The 20,715-nt window shown below is 42.9% G+C and overlaps 1 protein-coding gene across 4 annotated transcripts in view; it reads right to left on the bottom strand.

The window, feature by feature from the left end:
• LOC142139252 (apoptosis-inducing factor 3-like) overlaps positions 1 to 20,715 on the bottom strand; it is an 86,757-nt gene that overhangs the window by 65,064 nt on the left and 978 nt on the right. Inside the window, exon 3 of one of the 4 annotated variants that reach the window (XM_075196705.1) lies at positions 18,653 to 18,837. The exons of 2 other annotated variants lie outside the window; for them this stretch is intronic. The gene's annotated coding sequence lies outside the window, so the exon portion shown is untranslated. Of the gene's footprint in view, positions 1 to 10,065; positions 10,120 to 18,652; positions 18,838 to 20,715 lie in introns of those variants that run through there. One more of the 4 variants, XM_075196707.1, reaches the window with a different exon arrangement.

Here is a 20,715-nt window from a genome sequence, read left to right on the forward strand (position 1 = left end):
TAGATGATGATGATGATTACATTTAGGAATCACACAGACAGCTCTTGGATAAAAATACCACACTCTGATTATGGAAAACTCATAGAAGAACTTATAAAGATCATAAATTATTTCAACGCTGGATCATCCTGTCTACTGGACCTTATACCGGACAATCCCAAAATGGGTACCTTCTACATGTTACCTAAAATACATAAAGAAGGCAATCCAGGGAGACCAATAATTTCTGGTATTGGGACCTTAACTTAAAATATTTCTGGATGCATAGAGAATGTTCTAAAACCCTTGGTGAGATGAACACCTAGTTATATCCAGGATACCACAAACATTCTCTGTAAACTTTCAGCCCTGGGTCCACTACCAGAAGGTTCAATACTGGCAACTATGGATGTGGAGTCTCTGTACTCTAACATACCTCACAATGATGGCATAGCCGCATGCCAACACTACCTTCAAATAAGCAGTCTAGCCACAGAGCCAACCCTGCAGCTGATCAGGTTCGTACTCAATCATAATTTCTTTTCTTTTGGGAAAGACATATACCTGCAGTGTATGAGAGGTGCCATGGGTAGTAAGATGTCACCTCAGCATGCTAATCTTTTCATGGCTAAACTAGAGGAGGAATTCTTATCAACTTGCACAATGAAACCTCTAGCATACTTCTGTTATATTGATGATTTGCTACTAATCTGGACGGGCTCTGAAGATGAGCTGCTGACTTTCCATAAAATCTTCAACAACTTTCACCCAACCATCAGACTCACTCTGAACTACTCACAATCTCAGATACATTTCCTGGACATGACCCTATACAACAAAAACAATACTATACAAACATCAGTCTATCATAAACCTACAGGCTGCCCAGCATATCTGAGATGGAACAGCTTTCACCCAGGACACATAAAGAAGTCCATCATTTACAGCCAAGCTCTGAGATACATTTGGATTTGTTCAGACAGTGAAGACAGAAAACAACACCTGCTATCACTGAGGAATAAATTACTACAAGAAGGATACCATCCAAAAGTTATAGATGAACAGATCCACAAGGATCCCAAGGAGCTCCTGGATTACCAACAGAAGGAGAATAACAGCAGGGTGCCCCTTGTGGTCACTTACAATCCCCACATGAACATCTTGGGGAAAATTGCTGCTGATCTTCAGCCTATATTTCAGAAAGACAACAGACTGAAGGAAATATTCCCAGATTAACCCCCCCTCCCCCAGCATGACAGATTTAAAAGTCTTAATACTGAAAGTTTATTTTAGAAAATGACAGGGAGAGAAAAGTCTGGGAATTCAAGCTGAAAAGATCATTCCGGTCATTGACTCAAGGACTTAACACCTGGATTTATGACCCACTACATGGATACACTTTACACCTCACAGCAGAGTGACCCCAGATCTCTGAAGTCTTGGGACTTTCACTCTTCCATCCATAACGAAAACCTCAGTTTTATTACTTTAGCTTATCTTCATGTATCTCCCCCCCCCCCCCCCCCCCCCGCCTGTACAAATTGCTTGATGTAACATCTCTTAAATGTTGTGCCCTTTTCTCAGTCATTCACTTGTAAACTTGCGTGATGAAGGGGCCTCTGTGCTCTGAAAGCTAGCAACTATAATAATTTCTTTTGGTTAGCCAATAAAGGTATCACTCCTATAATACTTTTGTCTTTTTTTGACACAAAAGTATTCAGCATCACGTAGTGAGCTACCAAGAAAGGCAGATGCAATTGTCCTTGATAGCCACTTTGACAATAGGAGTTCTTTGCAATACTTGTAGAGAGATCTATATTAAATAGGGAACAACCCTTTTGGGGGACTGGCTTCATCCTTCAATAATGGTGCCTTTAGAGACCCTGTATGAGTGTAACTACAGGTTGTAGGCAAAAGTGTGTATGTTAGCCAGGCACGGAGTCCCTGCTCAATCTGCAGACATGTAGCAGATTGTGGACTGAATGCAGCTCTAATTCACACTGTCATTCTGGTTCCAAAGTGTTGGGCATGTTCAGGTAGCAAGCTATACAGGAGGCCTAGAGGAAATCACAGGATCTGAGGGGATGAAGTGCCATTGTGGCACAGCAGCATCAAAGAGTAGGGCTGTGTTGGAGCTCTGTAAATTCACAGCTGCTTACACGGCAACTTGCACTAAGTCCCCTCACGTGGTGCAGTAGCTGTCAGTGAGATGTGCTCGCTGTCGGCAGAGGCGCAGGAACCACGATTCATGCTAGTGAAAGAAGGTGTAAGGCTTAGTTTACACTGTCTGTGGGGTACATTCTTACCCTCCACTTTCAATGGGATCCTTTGCTGACAGACGGGTTGAAGCAGGGGTATTGATGCCCCTAAAAAGTGGGAAGGTGCCCTCAGTCCAGGTCTTGCAGACAGGCCTCACCACTTGTCATGCAAAGCTGAAGGAAATGGGTGACTAGAATAGAAATATGTTCAATACTATTAAAAGCATTTAGCAACTGTGCTTTTAGGGTTAGGGGAATACCCGTTTTATTGGTAAAAAAATATACATTGCAGCAGCTCCTGCAGTGTACATCCTCTCTGCTCGCCTCTCCCCGCCCTTTTTAAATTTTTCTGTACCCCCATCCCTCAATAATTCTGTGAAATTCAAATAAATATATATATTATTAAAAAAAAGAACAAGAGGTAGGACGTTTAGGGGATATATGAGGAAGAATTAGAGGTTAATACTATAGGAGAATTTAAGCATTCTAGAGTAGATATAAGGCTGTCTTGAGTCTGAAAAAGCTTAGGGATTAAAAAGGGTCTGGGGTTTTCAGGAATAAAAATGAACAGACTGGACGAGCCACATTGTTCTTATCGGACATTAAATAGTATGTTTCTATCTCATTCCATAAACCTAAACTTCTCTGCAGAATTCTGGCTGCATTTATACTATATAACAGATGATTTTGACTTTGTAAATTAAGTCCACAAATGCTGGCCTGACATTTGCTTTTCTGTCTTGTGTTAATATCAACTTGGAAACACTGCAGTGGAAGGTGAACTCTAGATATTGGATCTTCTGGATTGGTTCAGCTTGTATTTTCTAAGGTTTAGGAGCCATCAATTGCTCTCCTGGGTGATACTGCGGTAGTTGACCAAATTTGTGCACCGATTAGCAGGTTTGTTTACATAGATGAATATTTTTATCACTTGAAGCTTAAGTTTGCAATTAACATGACCATTAGTTTAGAAAAAAAGTCATTGAGAAGTGGTAAGCCCAAAGGGAGAGACTTTTTTTGGAAACAACTTACCAGGATATACAATCTGAGGAACTTCTGATAGTGCTGGCAATTGGCCACATGTAGTCTTGATTGTATCCACTTTGAAAGGACCAGAAGAAACTTGTTCAAAGATCCATAATCACTCTAAACCCAGCAGCATTTATCCTGATCAAGAAGAGAAGATCGTAGATTCCCAACACTCTGTGCTCAGTAGGAACATCATGCAGCACATTTGCACAAATTAAATCCTGAATAAATCTGGCTAATGTCCTCTGGAATCTTTGGATCTTTGAAAGAGTGAATAAATATTGAGAAGGAAGTAGTCTGAACACAAGATGAATAATTCCTGCTATGAGCACAGCCTGTGTTAATCATGGTTGTATTCATCTTTGCTTGTGTGTCCCATACACACCCGGAGTTCTCACTACAGCTTTCTGAGCAGACTGACAGGAAGAAGGAAATCCCTTGTCTTGTTTAAACAATTTAATAATGAATAATAATTATTAAAATTTTATCCAATAGAGACCTTAATGTAATTGTATTTACTTTTGCACAGACACTTCTGCCTGGTGGATGCCCACTTACATAGGCCCCCAACGGAACAGTTCCAATACGGTTATACGAACAGCATGAGTTGGTGGAGGAGAGGCTAAGCCTCAAACAAGAGTGTTAACTCATCAGTGTCTGTCTGCTATGGAGAGAAAATGATCAGATCTCCATATATAAAAGACTAACGCTGCTCCTCACCTTTATAAATACATGCACAAAACACAAACAAATTTTGTAAAATGTTTGCAAATTACTCTTTTGTGTACTTGACTATTGCTACTGCCTAGATTTTACTCATTTCTTGGTTTTTTTTGTTTGGTTAATTTAGGTTTTTTGGGTGGCGGTTACCACTTCAGCCTCACAGCACTGGGGTCATGAGTTTGATTCCCAACCATGGCCTTATCTGTGTGGAGTTTGTATGTTTTCCCTGTATTTGCGTGGGTTTCCCTTCGGGTGCTTCGTTTTCCTCCCACACTCCAAAAATATACTAGTAGATTAATTGGCTGCTATCAAATTGACCCTAGTCTCTCTCTGTCAGTGTGTGTGTGTGTGTGTGTGTGTGTGTGTGTGTGTGTGTATGTTAGACAATGGGGCAGGGACTGATGCGAGTGAATTCTCTGTACAGCGCTGCGGAATTAGTGGCGCTATATAAATAGTTGATGATGATGATTTATAACAACCTTTTACTATTCCAAATTGACTCTCTTTTCTATTGATTTGTGTTATTTGCACTTAGCGTTAAATTAATAAGACTATACTAATTAACTTAAGCAATAAAATGTAACTGTGATGCCACCTAAACGGCAAATGTCTGCTGTGGAAGTAACTGCACAGAAAGAAGCAGCAAAAAGACAAAGGGCGGAGCAGCATAAAGCCAAAGACAACAAACCATTACTGATCATTAAAGAAAACGCAAATGTGATTGTCATCCCCATGCAAATCTGACATCTCAACAAATTGCCCGTCACAGAGAAAACAATCGTAGAGCGAATAGGACAGAGGTAATATGGCGTCAATGCCTACAAAGTCAGCGAACAAGATGTCACGCTATTCTTGATGTCGGTAACTTTGATGAAACAAATATTACTGGTCATTACTGCAGTCCCATGAACAGTATTTGTGAATTTTTCCAAGCTAAGCATTGTGCGGCTGAGCAGCCATCTGACAAACTATTCAATCAATGCTGCCACGAGGGTAAAACCAAATTGGGTGCAATAAGGTCTGCCCCTGGTATTGAGCACTTAATGAAAGGACAGCATGATCATTCAAAAAACAGTCTTATTTTTTTCCGTAATCTTGACTGGCTTTTAATTAGTGTTACTATAAATGCCACCAGATTCCAATACTTTTTTTCTTTCTGATCTTGTATAAACATTTCAGGTGTTGTGTCAATAAGCTATCACTGCCAGATTTTCACTTGTTATAACTAACTTTACTTGAAAGATTCTGAATGCTTCTGTCTTATGTCTTATGCGGGTCTTAAAATATGTCAAATATTTGCATACGCATCCTATATTTACACAGTTTCTTACTAAATTGCCAGAAATAAAAATAGATTTTAAGCTATGAAAAGTGGCTCTAAAAATGATTCATATCCTTTGGTATGTTTCACTTTTTTTTTCTTGAAATCAAAATAGATTTAATCTGGAATTCTTACCACTGATAAACACAAAATATAGTGTCAAATAACAATGTCAAATAATATAAAAAAAATGTAAAGCTTATTTTAGTTACAAATGTAAAAAAACAGGCAATAATTACATAATTAGTTACTTGTTTTAATACTTGGTAGAAGCATGTATAGCGACAATGACATCTATGGGCTAGATTTACTAAGCTGCTGGTTTGAAAAGTGGGGATGTTGCCTATAGCAACCAATCAGGTTCTAGCTGTCATTTTGTAGAAGGTACTAAATAAATGAAAGCTAGAATCTGATTAGTTGCCATAGGCAACATCCCCACTTTTTCAAACCCGCAGCTTAGTAAATCTAGCCCTATGAGTCTATTTGAGTAAGTCTAACAGCTTTGCACATTTGGATATTGCAATTTTCACTCATTCTTCCTTGAAATATTGGACATGCACCACCAGGTTGGATGGAGACTGATGGTGAACAGCATTTTTCAAATAATCTTTAATTTTCAAATAATTTCAGGAATTGCAGCAATAAAAACAATTATTAATATTCAATCACCGGAGCAGCTCTGGGATACTTAGCTGCCCTGGCTATACAGGCCCGGAGTGGTAAGAGATGCTTATTACTTCACCAGGCCAGTCTGTTTACCGGTTCTTGCATGCTCCAAATAGCTGAAACATTTTTTAATCCACTGTAAAGAAAAAAAGTCCTTTTCACGCTGCCCCCTCATCACAGTGACCTTTATCACACTGCACTCCCTTACCACTGTGCCCTATATCTCACTGTTCTCACTTATCACACTACTTATCACTGTGCCCCCTCATCACAGCGATCTTTATCACACTGCACTCCCTTACCACTGTGCCCTATATCTCACACTACTTATCACTGTGCCCCCTTATCACTGTGCCCTCTTATCACACTGTGCCCCTGTCACACGCCGCTCTCCTGGGGCTATCGCTTGGTAACCAGTACGCCTACCTGTTTCCAGATTCCCCGCTTTCTCTTCCGGCTGTCATGTCGGCAGCGGTCCTGCGCATGCGTGAGTGACCGTCTCACCTTTTCTTACCTATTCCACTCGTCCATTGGTTGCCTCTCATTGGCACCCCTTTATAATAAGGCTCCTCCCCTCACCTCTTAGTGCTGGTTCTTCTCGTCAGTCTCCTGGCCTGGAAGCAGCTCATGTATCTTCGTTTGGATCTCATCTCTCCAAGTGTACTGCCGCAGATCATCGCTTACCTGCTCCACTCATTAGTGGTAACTACCGCAGATCATCACTCTCATCTGCCGCAGATCATCGCTTACCTGCACCACTCATTAGTGGTAACTACCGCAGATCATCACTCTCATCTGTCGCAGATCATCACTTACCTGCACCACTCATTAGTGGTAACTACCGCAGATCATCACTCTCATCTGTCGCAGATCATCGCTTACCTGCACCACTCATTAGTGGTAACTACCGCAGATCATCACTCCTATCTCTCCAAGTGTACTGCCGCAGATCATCGTGTACCTGCTCCAGTCATTAGTGGTAACTACCGCAGATCATCACTCTCATCTGCCGCAGATCATCGCTCACCTGCACCACTCATTAGTGGTAACTACCGCAGATCATCATCCTTATTTCTCCAAGTGTACTGCCGCAGATCATCGCTTACCTGCTCCACTCATTAGTGGTAACTACCGCAGATCATCACTCTCATCTGCCGCAGATCATCGCTTACCTGCACCACTCATTAGTGGTAACTACCGCAGATCATCACTCTCATCTGCCGCAGATCATCGCTTACCTGCTCCACTCATTAGTGGTAACTACCGCAGATCATCACTCTCATCTGCCGCAGATCATCGCTTACCTGCACCACTCATTAGTGGTAACTACCGCAGATCATCATCCTTATTTCTCCAAGTGTACTGCCGCAGATCATCGCTTACCTGCTCCACTCATTAGTGGTAACTACCGCAGACCATCCCTCTCATCTGCCGCAGATCATCGCTTACCTGCTCCACTCATTAGTGGTAACTACCGCAGATCATCGCTTACCTGCACCACTCATTAGTGGTAACTACCGCAGATCATCACTCTCATCTGCCGCAGATCATCGCTTACCTGCACCACTCATTAGTGGTAACTACCGCATATCATCGCTTACCTGCACCACTCATTAGTGGTAACTACCGCAGATCATCACTCTCATCTGCCGCAGATCATCGCTTACCTGCACCACTCATTAGTGGTAACTACCGCAGACCATCACTCCTATCTCTCTAAGTGTACTGCCGCAGATCATCGCTTACCTGCACCACTCATTAGTGGTAACTACCGCAGATCATCACTCTCATCTGCCGCAGATCATCGCTTACCTGCTCCACTCATTAGTGGTAACTACCGCAGATCATCACTCTCATCTGCCGCAGATCATCGCTTACCTGCACCACTCATTAGTGGTAACTACCGCAGATCATCACTCTCATCTGCCGCAGATCATCGCTTACCTGCTCCACTCATTAGTGGTAACTACCGCAGATCATCACTCTCATCTGCCGCAGATCATCGCTTACCTGCACCACTCATTAGTGGTAACTACCGCAGATCATCACTCTCATCTGTCGCAGATCATCGCTTACCTGCACCACTCATTAGTGGTAACTACCGCAGATCATCACTCTCATCTGCCGCAGATCATCGCTTACCTGCACCACTCATTAGTGGTAACTACCGCAGATCATCACTCTCATCTGCCGCAGATCATCGCTTACCTGCTCCACTCATTAGTGGTAACTACCGCAGATCATCACTCTCATCTGCCGCAGATCATTGCTTACCTGCTCCACTCATTAGTGGTAACTACCGCAGATCATCATCCTTATTTCTCCAAGTGTACTGCCGCAGATCATCGCTTACCTGCTCCACTCATTAGTGGTAACTACCGCAGATCATCACTCTCATCTGCCGCAGATCATCGCTTACCTGCACCACTCATTAGTGGTAACTACCGCAGATCATCACTCATCTGCCGCAGATCATTGCTTACCTGCTCCACTCATTAGTGGTAACTACCGCAGATCATCACTCTCATCTGCCGCAGATCATCGCTTACCTGCTCCACTCATTAGTGGTAACTACCGCAGATCATCATCCTTATCTCTCTAAGTGTACTGCCGCAGATCATCGCTTACCTGCTCCACTCATTAGTGGTAACTACCGCAGATCATCACTCTCATCTGCCGCAGATCATCACTTACCTGCTCCACTCATTAGTGGTAACTACCGCAGATCATCACTCTCATCTGCCGCAGATCATCGCTTACCTGCTCCACTCATTAGTGGTAACTACCGCAGATCATCACTCTCATCTGCCGCAGATCATCGCTTACCTGCTCCACTCATTAGTGGTAACTACCGCAGATCATCACTCTCATCTGCCGTAGATCATTGCTTACCTGCTCCACTCATTAGTGGTAACTACCGCAGATCATCACTCTCATCTGCCGCAGATCATCGCTTACCTGCTCCACTCATTAGTGGTAACTACCGCAGACCATCACTCTCATCTGCCGCAGATCATCGCTTACCTGCACCACTCATTAGTGGTAACTGCCGCAGATCATCATCCTTATTTCTCCAAGTGTACTGCCGCAGATCATCGCTTACCTGCTCCACTCATTAGTGGTAACTACCGCAGATCATCATCCTTATTTCTCCAAGTGTACTGCCGCAGATCATCGCTTACCTGCTCCACTCATTAGTGGTAACTACCGCAGACCATCACTCTCATCTGCCGCAGATCATCGCTTACCTGCACCACTCATTAGTGGTAACTACCGCAGATCATCACTCTCATCTGCCGCAGATCATTGCTTACCTGCTCCACTCATTAGTGGTAACTACCGCAGATCATCATCCTTATTTCTCCAAGTGTACTGCCGCAGATCATCGCTTACCTGCACCACTTGTTAGTGGTAACTACTGCATATCATCGCTCTCATCTGCCGCAGATCATCGCTTACCTGCACCACTTGTTAGTGGTAACTACTGCATATCATCGCTCTCATCTCTCCAAGTATACTTCTGCAGATCATTGCTTACCTGTCGCACTCATTAGTGGCAACTGCCACAGATCATTACCACCTATCTCTATCATGAACTATTGCTGAGCATCGCTCAGCATTTCCACTCCTTAGTGGCTATCTAGTGACTACCTTCTCCTCTAGTGCTCGGTTCTCTATCATTGCTTACTGAGAACTTCCCTAGAGGGTCGCGACCTGCAGGGTGGAAGCTGCAAAGCCCAAATTCCCTTGCGGGGATCCCTGGTGAAAACCTTCCGCCTTGTTAGATTCCGCGCCTCTGGATGGAGTACCGCCAATCCCAGCTGATACCAGAAGAATCACACTCATCCTAGTGAATCCTGACAACCCCCTTATCACACTACTCCCCCTTATTATTGTGCCTTATATCTCACTGTGCCCTCTTATCCCACTGTGCCCCCTATCCCACTGCTCACCCTTTTCACACAGAAGCCTCTTATCCCACTGTGCCCCCTTATCACACTGTCTACCTTCATAAAAAACTGGTCCTGGGGCTTTTTTTCTTACGTAATAAAATTGCAGTAAAAGAACAATAAAAATAAAGGAACTCACAATAAAAAAGAAACTTCGATGGTGCAGTGGATTTGTCTGCTCCTGTTCTCTACTCTTCCCGCGCTGATAGACAACTTGCGCGCCACAGTTACCCCCCCCCCCCCTGCCGGGAATGGCAATTCACGGTATGTGAGTACAGTCAGCCAGCAGGCCAAGCAGTGCATATGTTATGAGTCATAGCTAGAGGGCCTGCCGGAAAGTGTCTTCCTTCGTTCCCAGGTCAGCAGTCTAGAGTGTTTCTGATAGCTAGCTCCTGCAATGACACTAAGCTGGAATGACCAGTTTGACCTGCTTTCTATTACTCTGTTTGTTGAAATTCATGTGTATGAATATTAGGTAAAGGAAAATTAGTATTTTCTGTTGCTGTCCTTTCTAAATGAAAATGTAGATGATCCTATACAATATAACAATCAATGAAAAGCCTTCACATTAAATACTATAAACATCAAATATTTGTGCGGGCAGGGACAGTTATACAGTATATACTATAAATTGTTTTAAAGAAAAAAAAAAGGGAACATATAAATTGACATTAGATGTAATCATGCAAAACTAGATAACAGGAAACAAAACATGAACAAGACCAGAAATGATCAGCAGGACAGCATGACATACAAAACTGTACTGGCCACCAGGGGTGTCAAGAGGGGGGTGGGGCGGGTAAAAAAAAAATATTACGAAAATTCCCCAGCGGGTGTCGCGACATCACACACTGTCCCAGCAGCCTGAAAAAAAAGGAGGGGAAGCTTCAGCTCTGCCTGCACACGGGAGTACCAGCTCAGCTAAGGCAGGTATGCTGGGCTGGGGGGGTTTATGATGTGTCTAGGGGGGTATGATGTGTCTAGGGGGTATGATGTGTCTTGGAGTGGTATGATGTGTCTAGGGGGGTATGATGTGTCTAGGGGGGTATGATTTGTCTTGGAGTGGTATGATGTGTCGGGGAGGTATAATGTGTCTGGGGGTATGATATGTTGGGTGGGGAGGGGTATGATGTATCTAGGGGTAGTATGATGTGTCGGGGAGGTATAATGTGTCTGGGGGTATGATATGTTGGGGGGGGTATGATGTGTCGGGGAGGTATAATGTGTCTGGGGGTATGATATGTTGGGGGGGGGGTATGATGTATCTAGGGGTGGTATCATGTGTCGGGGAGGTATAATGTGTCTGGGGGTATGATATGTTGGGGAGGGGGTATGATGTATCTAGGGGTGGTATGATGTGTCGGGGAGGTATAATGTGTCTGGGGGTATGATATGTTGGGGAGGGGGTATGATGTATCTAGGGGTGGTATGATGTGTCTAGGGGTGTAAGATGTGTCTGGGGGAGGTATATGATGTGTTGGGGGTGTATGATGTGTCCAGAGGGGGTATGATGTGTCTTGGAGGGGTGTCGGGGAGGTATAATGTGTCTGGGGGTATGATATGTTGGGGGGTATGATGTATCTAGGGGGTGTATGATGTGTCTAGGGGTGTTTGATGTGTCTAGGGGGGTATAGTGTGTCTGGGTTAGGGATATGATGTGTTGGGGGTGTATGATGTGTCTAGAAGGGTTGTAATGTGGTTGTGGGGGTGACGTAATGTGGCTGTTGGGGTGGTGTGATGTGGCCATGGGGGTGGCATGTTAAATGCTATGTATCATTATAATGTATGTATTATATACTGCATACTAAAAATTAAGAGGCGCTCAAAAATCCTTTGCCGGCAACTGAATCTCCCCCATATTGTTACTTTATGAATAAATTAGTTTGAAGTTTAAAATTTTATGTCATTTTTTGTTATCATTATTAAATTTATGTTTAAGGCTTTTTGAGCACCTCTTAATTTTTATTGTGTGTTTATCTTTGTATGGGGTTGCAGAGCCCCTACAGGCAGCCATTTCTCTTACAGTTACAATTGTGTTTAATTATCTGGCCATTTACAAACATAGATATCTGTGATTATTTTTATCACACTTATTCTGCTTGTTATAGAATTATATACTGCGCGGTCTGTGCTGTGTACTGTGTTCACTAATTATGTTCCATATTTCATGTACCTATACATTTTCCAAACAGGTCCCAACATCCCAGGATCCAGACAAGAATCTAGTACCTGGCTGTGAAAGCTGCAATAGCAGGTAGCTGAGAGCAACACCATTTTATTACACGATGGGGAGAATTCAATTGCCGTCAATATGGCAAGCACACATTGCACCACACACATCGCCGGCAATTATGGTAAAAATTTCTGTCAAAATCTCTGCCGTGAAGTGTCTCACGGACGTTCTGGAGACATTTCGCACCTAATTAAATTCCCCCCATAATGTCATATGTAAAGAGGCGCAGTCACAGCCCATGTTGGCCACGCCCCATCACTATGCGACCATGCCACGCTGCTGCGCGGCGGCCGCATCCCTTCTCCCACTATGTGTGAAGGGGGTCCCAGAAAGTGGCTGTACCGGGGTCCCAAATTCCTCTTGGCGGCCCTGCTGGCCACCATGGAAGCTGAAAAAAACAACAAAACTGAGAAAATTGCTATGTATCCATTTCTGCCTGGGTTTTAGGACAGATAATTGTGGATACAATGTGATGAAAATTAAGATTGGTGGCTTTGTTTATTATACCACTAATAACTCATTTTGAATAATGTGCTGTATATGTCAATTGTGGAAGGAAGCAGTATTGAAATGTTTGCACTCTGTCCCGAAGTTCCGCCCATGCCCTCAGTGCAATTAATGCAATCACACAAAAAATACATTTATACTTATTAAATGTTTGTTCAATTAACACAATGGGGGGAATTCAATTGACTGCAAGATATTTTTTAACACCGCGTTAAGTAATTAAACCTTGTTTTTTATCATTTTCGAGCGGGTTAACTTTACCCGCGATTCAATTCCATTTTTAACGCTCAGTTTTTTTCATGAAACATTCCTCTCGCACTCCAGTAGTAGGTCTATTGTATAGAACAGGGTGGTTGAGAGGCAGCCGAGTTAAAAGCTATTCAATTGTTTTTTAACGCAGCGCGTTAAAACAGGCCAATATGCTGTTTTATCTCACACCTCTTTGGGGTGTACTAAAAATAAAAAACCCATGAAAACTATATGAAATCATGTAATAATGGAAAAAAAAAGATAAACTATGTAATGTAATAAACTCAGTAATGCATAAAAATAAAAAGTTGATTTTCTTGTAAAAAAATAATGAAAAAAAAATAATGAAAAAAAAAATCACTAATTAAATATATTTATGTATGTTTTTGGTACAAATATGTATGTACTAATGTGTTTTGACATGGTATAGATGATTCTATAGTAAAAAATAGTGAAATAATTTTTTTTGCTAAAGATAGTACTGTAATGTAGACATTATCAAATAAATAGGTTGTGTAATGCAATCTAATGTATGAAAATGTATGCCAATCCTTTTTTTTTGTGTTTTACATGACCGCGTTAAAATACCCCTTCACTCCCCTAAAAACTCGCAAACACCAATGATTAACACGCGGGGGCAGCCTTCCCTCTTTTTCAATTGAATTGCACAAGTTATAACGCTACGTTAACTAAAAACAGTCGCTATATCAGTTAATTTGTTTTTATTTAATGCTGCAGGAAAAAAAAACTCGGTCTTTTGAATACCCCCCAATTAACCTCTATTGGGGTTTTTCAGCCAAGCAAAACTTTAGGCCACCCGTTTTCCTTTTTTACTGGGATCAATTTGGCAAAGTGTATAATTTACACCTCTGGTAAAAATTGTTCATCACTGTTGGAAATTTTCTAGAGCCACTGTTTATTAAACAAAATACCATATTCTATTTTAATTAATTTTACGACTGGATCATATAGCCCAGTAAACACTGAACTAATATGGAATATGTAGCACTTAACCTCATTGACCCGTTGATTCTAAGCTTGTGAGCAGGGCCTTCTTACTCTCTGTTAGTTTTACCCACTTTATTACTGTGTTTGTACCAAAATGCAAAGTGCTACGGAATTTGCTGGTGCTATATAAATGTTGATGATGTTGACAAGGATTTTGCTAATTCAAATAAACTATTGCAATCGTACAGATAAACATATATCTATTACACTATGTCAATAATATATTCTTGTTCAAACATAACTATTGTTTGTAAGTTACCATTTCTAAACACATTTCATGTCTATGCAGTATGAGCCTGCTAACTAGTTTACTCAAACAAGCTTACTAGGCCACACACAAATCAAAGTCATTTTATCAGTTAAACATTTGTTTGGTTTCTTCATTAGTATTGTTGGTATATAGGAGTGATTCAAGGCACAAAGGGGCATGAAAAATGATGTTTGCACAATTTTTCATGTCACTTTAAACTCAAATATTAGCAGAATACCAGGGGGGAGGGGGAACAGTGTGGATATAGCAATGCTTTTCGACTAAAGGAGCTTTGGCTCACAGAATTATTTGATGCACAACCTTTTCTTTGACATCACATTAGTTGAGTTAAGGTTAATTTAGGCAAAAATTCGAAGGTATCAGGCCAGACTAATGTCTCCTTGATAAAGTGGCTCATGTTGACATGTCTACAACCACTGGTTTTATAGCAGCATTAAGTTGACTGTCAGCAAAAGGATTAGAAATGGTATTCACACCCAGCTTATATTACAATGTGCTCCTTCAGATGAGTGCTTATTAAGTATTTTGATAGAGTCTACAAGTTTCTAATTCAGCTGCAAACATCAAACAAATCTGTAGGGGCTGCGAAAGGAGCACCTCTGGTTAGCATGGAGTGCTGTTTTATTGCCAACAGCTCGGTTAACATTTAGGGGCTCATGTAGAGATGGACACGAGGATTTTTTACAGTCACTACCCTGTGCGCTTTGAGAGGCAGAACGGGAGGAGGGAATTACAGCAATAGTGTATTCATGTACATGCTACCTACGTAGAGGTCAAGACAGCTGCAGACACTCCTGTTGTGAGCGCTCTACCACTGAAGCCCCCTGTCATAATGTCAACCGCCCTTGGCCCGTTTAGCATAGGACCTGTAAAAAAAATGCAGCCAACCCCACCCCAGGGAAAACCAACCCTGCTCTGAAAACACAAGGGCTCTTCCCACCCCGTGGTGCAGTGGGTGTGGGGTAATAGTTTACTGAGAAAAGTTTATTTGCTGTGCACCACATTCCCAGGCAGCCATAAACTGCTCTAGCATGCTGGTGCGTGTTGAACTACATAAGCTAGTATACCCGTTTCTGCCAGAGACACCACAACACAAACCCTCTTGTACCCAGTTACTGTTCATCTAATACCAGCGAGAGGTCCTTTTCTGTCTTCAAGCTTTAGGTCCACTGACATGAGAGAAATAAACCACATGGACGACAAAGAACTTCTCCTTGTGAAGCTGCTACGGCTGCTAATGCTGTGAGCACCATTGAAAGGGGGTACACTTTTTTAAAAATAAATAAAAAGTGATTTACTAAAAACTAAACACAATAAAATAGAAGTCATTAGTTGATGATGACTGGAGTCTCTTTACGACATGATGCCTTTACAGTGTATGATGTGCTTTAAGCATGTCGTCCTCCAACCTATTTTACCTAGTATGATGAGTTATTATCATTTATTATTATCATTTATTTGTTAGGCGCCACAAGATTTCCGCAGCGCCGTACACAGTACAAACAGTAGACTATACAGGGTGAAACAGTACAGAACAATAAACAAAAATACCAATACTTCAGTAACTCCAGGCAGGCTGATGCAATAAGCACGGAGCAGAAGAACAGGTGAGGAGACAGGAGGGAAGAGGGCCCTGCTCATGTGAGCTTACATCCTAAAGGACGGTAGACAGAACAGGCACAAGGAGAGCCAAAATAGAGAAGGGAGAGCGAGTGGAGGAGGTGAGGTGGTTAAGCAGATGGTTGGTAGGCTTTGCGGAAGAGGTGAGTTTTCAGTGCACGTTTGAAGCAGCACAAAGTAGGAGAGAGACGGATGGAACGAGAGAGGTCATTCCAGTGAAGGGGGGCTGCACGGGAAAAGTCTTGGATTCTGGAGTGGGAAGAAGTGATAAGAGAGGAGGAGAGGCGGTGATCATTGGCTGAGCGCAGGGAGCGGGCCGGAGTGTGAATGGAGAGAAGGTTAGAGATGTAGGGGGCAGTAGAGTGGAAGAGAGACTTGTAAGTGGTGGTGAGGAGCTTGAAAAGGATTCTATAGGGGAAGGGAAGCCATAGTAGGGCAAAGCAGAGAGGGGAGGCGTGAGAGGAAGATGAGTCTTGCGGCCGCGTTGAGTATAGAGCGGAGGGGGGGGGAGAGATGGGAGTGGGGGGAGGCCAGTGAGGAGGAGGTTGCAATAATCCAGGCGGGAGATGATGAGTGCGTGGATGATAGTTTTGGTGGCATCCTGAGAGAGGAAGGGACGGATGCGGGCGATGCTGCGTAGTTGGAAGCTACAGGACTGGGCAAGGGAATGAATGTGGGGTGCAAAAGAGAGAGAGGAGTCAATGGTGACACCCAGGCAGCGGAGTTGGGTGACAGAGGAGATGGTGGTGTTGTTGACAATAGAGAGGTCATGGTGGGATGGGAGTCTGGGTGGAGAAAAGACAATGAGTTCCGTTTTGGAGATATTGATTTTAAGAAAACGCGCAGACATCCAGGAGGAGGTGGCTGAGAGGCAGTCAGATACCCGAGAGAGGAGGGTGGAAGAAAGATCAGGAGAAGAGATGTAGAGTTGAATGTCGTCAGCATAAGGGTGATACTGAAGACCAAAGGAGGGGATGAGAGCGCCAAGTGAGGAAGTATAGTTGCAGGTATATCGCAGCTAGCGATGTGGATCACAGAGCAGCTTACATTACTTTGCTAGCACCAGCGTAGACTGGCAGCACTAGGGTTGGTTATAACAGTAAATTCTTCCCCCTCCTTCATAACAGTACATGCCTCCACCTTCCTCATAACGTTACATGCCTCCACCTTCCTCATAACGTTACATGCCTCCACCTTCCTCATAACGGTACATGCCTCCACCTTCCTCATAACGGTACATGCCTCCACCTTCCTCATAACGGTACATGCCTCCACCTTCCTCATAACGGTACATGCCTCCACCTTCCTCATAACAGTACATGCCTCCACCTTCCTCATAACAGTACATGCCTCCACCTTCCTCGTAACAGTACATGCCTCCACCTTCCTCATAACAGTACATGCTCCATGCCCCCCTTCCCCACATAATTGCTCTAGTTCACTTACCTTGCCTCCATAATGCGGCTCCCAGACTGGGAATAGGCCGTGCAGTGATGAGGTCACCACACGCTCCCAGACTATCAGTGTCTGGGAACCGCCACAAAGCCAGACAAGAGACAGGGCAAGAGACAGACGGAGGAGTCTAGCAGGCCCCCTAGTCTGTCCAGGCCCCTCACAGCCGTACACCCCAGATGCGACCCTGCACATTTTACATGTCGACATTTTAACTGCGTCGACCAACGGTCAATTCATCGGCGTACACAATGGACACTTATTACAGCCTGCAATTTCAAGGAGGGAACAGGTTGGGGAAGGGTTGTTTGCCCATAGTCAATATACAGTAAGGGCCTGCCAAACTGGAGCACACGCAGTCACGTCCAATTCAAGCTTTGGGCATCTCAAAGGTACATCTACGTATCTCTTGCTCCAGCTACAGGGCTAATCTAAGTCCTGAGTACTAGACACAATAGTTTTGTATGCATGCTATAACATATGTTTGTAGCTAGGAGCAACTGTAAAAAATTATTTTATGTTCAGTACACATTAATAACATCCTAATAAATGTATTTGATGTGTGTGTGTGTGTGTATATATATATTATATATATATATATATATATATATATATATATATATATATATATACACACACACACACACGTAGATAGATTTAAATAAAACAAAAAACATTTTTTTAAAAAAATTGTTTTATTATTATTGCTTTTATTTGTAACAGGTGACATAATTTTTTTTTCATGTGTTTTCTTTTGAGTATTTATATTCCACATAGGTAGTGGATGTATCTAGCAGTGTCTTGTGCAGTAAAGCCAGGGCCGAATTAAGAGACTGGAGGCTAAGGGTTCTGTGAGCTACCCCCAAGCGCTTACCTCCTTCCATTCTTCCGTCACTGTAGTCCTTCCGCGGCGCGCAGTATGCGCCTTACTGAGGAGATCTCGTGAGAGTGAGACCATGACTCATAGTCTCACTCTCACGAGATCTCCTCAGTAAGAAGATTACTGCACGCCGCGGAAGGACTACAGTGACAGCAGGCAGCTAACAGCGCGGGGACGACCTCAACCCGATGAATTCCGGCGGGCCCCCAGATGCCCGAAGTCTCAGGGCTGTAGCCCAGTTAGACCTCGGGTTAATCCGGCCTAGAATAGAGCTGAGCAGACCTACACCCAAATTCATCAGCGCGTGTCTTCAGATTCGCTTTTTGTTGACTTTGGGCGTGCGTATGTCCGAAATACATGGGCTTTAAAGCAAATGCACATTGCGCTCAGTATGCGTGCCTTGCTGTATCAGGCCCTATGACTGTCGATCTTATAACTATGTCGACCTTATGACTATAGACATTTTCACTGTAGACTTTTCCCCATAAAATATTGTTGTTGCGTACCCAATGGTGAGCTTGCGGGTACAGGGCAGCCTAGCACTTCAGAGAAAAGGTACATGCCTAGATGGTGTGGCCTTGTCCCCATCATGTGGCATCCACGTCACTGTCCAGATTACCGAAAAAATTTAATTTTGGGAGATATGCAGTGTTTCAGCACAGTGAGACGTCCTTGAGTATTGAGGAAAATGCTGTAGTGATAACAATTTAAGCACAATCGCAGCTAAGTTTACACATGACTAAATATTATACACAATATATATGACAGTAACCGTTTGAGGATCATAAATAAAAACCTATGAATTGGGAGCTCACTTTGCTCTTTTCATATTTTGGCCATCTGGAGGACGTATGCAATTGCACATGTTGTGGCTGTTCATATCTACAGCCCAAAAGTTTTAGGAAACACAATGCAGCTTTTATGATTTAAGTGGGAAAATGAGGGCAGAGCACTGCGCACCAGCTGAAATGCATCGTGTTGGCAGGTATCATGCAGTAGTAGGTGATTTAAGACATGACAGATCTCTGTCACATAACAGGCAGGGCCTTCTGTATCTGACTGGAATGGATATCATAAAGGAGGGCTTAGTCTAAGTGATTGTGTAACAAACACATGACAGTATGTTGTGCTGGAGTTCACTGTATGTTTATGTAAACCGCAAGTTAATAAGAAAATAATCTAACACACCAACATTCAGAAGGTTAAAGGATACGTGTCAAATTACTACTAAACTATTTGTAGTGAAAGCATCGCACACTGGGCTACATAAGTAAGATTGCTCATTGAAAGGCTTCGTCCATTGTATCTAGATTGCTGAAGTACAGTTAATACGGTAATAAGTAGCTGGATTTCAGCTCAGGGAGCTGCGAGCTGAAATCCAGCGAGAAAATTACCGTATTAACTGTTTTCACGCGCACTATTACCGTAGTAACGGTAATAGTGCAACGAGTGTGAGATTTGCAGCGTTTCCGCCGACAATTGAATATGCCCCATGGTGATAGAATATCTTTTATCGCCACAATTTATCTCAGGGGATGAGCGCATGCGTGACCAGGCCAGCCAGATCGCACATGTGCAGTTCCACCAAGTGACAAAATAATGTTTAAAAACAGATAAAAAAAATTTAAACAAAAATATTTTAAAGCAATTACCCCTGAAACAATTATTAATTTAAATAAAGAATTGGATTATTTTTCATGGATTTTCTTCTGTTTTTTATGTAGATTACGGGAGGAGGATTGTGGAGGTTCAACCGAGGTGTTTGTTAACGAGGCTCAGTTTTACATGTGGATTGCGGAGGTACAGCTGGAGAAACTCAGTAAATGTTATCCCCGGTGGGGGTTACCCCTGGTGATTGCAGTGATATCATCAGCATTAACCCCTTGCTAGGGCAATAATTATAGAAATGATATACAGACCCACTAGACCCTTATGAAAAACCCTATGTGGTACCCCTAGGTTTTAAAAATATTTACTCTATATTAGAGAATGGGATCTTTTTTTTTTTTATCAGAACACCTATTAATCAGGAAGTTCAGAAAACTCCGCAGAAAGTAACCAATTGCCGCTAGTAAATAATAATATATGCACAGGCAACAAAAGGGATAACAAGGCGGCATGGGGAAAGACGGGTAACTTTTAAAAGTTTTCATTAAGATTTGGGGAAGTCATTTTGGTCCCGCCCCCGCGCAAAGATGACGCTATCAATGCATTGTGGGGCTAAAATGATGCAATTCTCCAACCCCCTCCAGCCTCACACGTCACCTCCACTCCGGGATGTCCCGGAGCGAAAGAGAAAAACGTTAGTAAGTAAGCCGTATTCTTTTAAGATTATACAAAGACTCCCTACAAGACGGGACTGGCGGGTCCCTCAGGCCGGTCCCATTATGGGCTACCTTGGGCAGGATCACCTACAATTTTTTTTCCCTTGAAATGTTACTAATAGGCTGCTGAGCAGAGTCTCAACCCCAGGCTAAAGTTTGTCAGTCAGCCCCTGCCTACAAGAGATAATAATAATTGCCTACATTAATGACAAGCTATGTATGCTCATGTATCAGTACGCCGACTG

This window comes from Mixophyes fleayi, chromosome 2, assembly GCF_038048845.1.
Source record: "Mixophyes fleayi isolate aMixFle1 chromosome 2, aMixFle1.hap1, whole genome shotgun sequence".
Lineage (NCBI taxonomy): Eukaryota > Metazoa > Chordata > Amphibia > Anura > Limnodynastidae > Mixophyes > Mixophyes fleayi.